The sequence below is a fragment of the Drosophila biarmipes genome, unplaced genomic scaffold (genome assembly GCF_025231255.1).
Source record: "Drosophila biarmipes strain raj3 unplaced genomic scaffold, RU_DBia_V1.1 ptg000017l, whole genome shotgun sequence".
NCBI classification, from domain to species: domain Eukaryota; kingdom Metazoa; phylum Arthropoda; class Insecta; order Diptera; family Drosophilidae; genus Drosophila; species Drosophila biarmipes.
This window is the reverse complement of record NW_026114535.1, coordinates 3,901,067-3,902,614: the sequence shown is the minus strand read 5'-3', so window position 1 is coordinate 3,902,614 and position 1,548 is coordinate 3,901,067.

Here is a 1,548-nt window from a genome sequence, read left to right as displayed (position 1 = left end):
GACTACCAAGTACATAATTCCACACGATTTTTATATCGTAGACTTACACTTAGCTGTCCCTTGTGATGTCATTTTAGGAATCGATTTCATTAAAAATACAACTGCCAACTAGACTTACAGCCATCTGAGGATTGGCTTATAATAAGACCAAACAATTTAAAATTTCCAATTTATGTTCCAATAGCTTTCAGTTCTGGCAATAACTCTATTTTTTTGTTAGCAAGATCACAAGTCATTAGAAAAATAAAATTTATTAATTAATTCCAACTCAAGAAATTGAGCATGGAATTTATATAGCAAGTACAATAGCTACAACACAAAATGCTTTCATAAGACTACTGAATAAAACAGACAAAGATAAAGTGGCCAGTGCGAATAATTTAGCGTATGAATCACTTTTGAACTACGAAGTAGTCGAAGGAAATAAAGAAACTAGAGAAAAGTCTGTATTATCAATTGTCAAAAAATGTCCCCCACAATTCAAATCACAACTCTCAAAGTTATGTAAAAAATACGAGTATAATGAAAATTAGCAAATTAGTAAATTAGTAAAAATTATTCAATTTTTACAAATAAAAACTGAGATTAAAAGATGATGAACCCGTATACGTAAAAAACTATAGAAGCCCACTTAGTCAGGCGAACGAAATTCAAAAGCAAGTCGGAAAGTTAATCACCGACGGGATTGTCGAACCCTCTGTATCTGAATACAATAGCCCATTATTACTTGTCCCTAAAAAATCAGCTCTAGGTTACGAAGAAAAGATGTGGCGATTAGTAATTGACTATCATCTGATTAATAAAAAGTTACTGTCCAATAAATTTCCACTTCCTAAAATTGATGATATTTTAGAAAAACTAGGTCGAGCAAAATACTTTTCATGTCTTGATTTAATGTCAGGATTTCACCAAATAGAACTTGAAAAAAGCTCAAGAGATATAACTTCCTTTTCAACAAGCAATGGCTCGTATCGCTTCACGCGATTACCTTTTGATTTAAAAATAGCGACAAAATTGTTTTAGAGAATGATGACTATTGCATTCTTCAGACTCAAACCTTCACAAGCATTCCTTTATACCTATAACCTAGTTATAGGTTGCTCCAAAAAACAGATGCTTAAAAACTTAACAGAAGTTTTTGAGAAATGTAGGAAATACAACCTGAAGTTACATCCACATAAATGTTCATTCTTTACGCATGAGGTGACTTTTCTAGGTCATAAGTGCACAGATAACGGAATACTACCAGACGACAAGAAATATGACGTCATACTGAATTATCCAGCCTCACACGATGCAGACAGCGCAAAACGTTTTTGTAGCATTCTGCAATTACTACGGACGATCCATAAAAAGTTTGGCCGACTATTCACGGCACATAACACGATTATGTAAAAAGAATGTTCCTTTTGAATGGACAGCTGAGTGCCAAAACGCATTAGAATATTTAAAAACAAAACTTATGGAACCTACCATGATACAATATCCCGATTTCAAAAAAGAATTTTGTATAATTATTGATGCAAGTAAGCAAGCATGTGGAGCGGT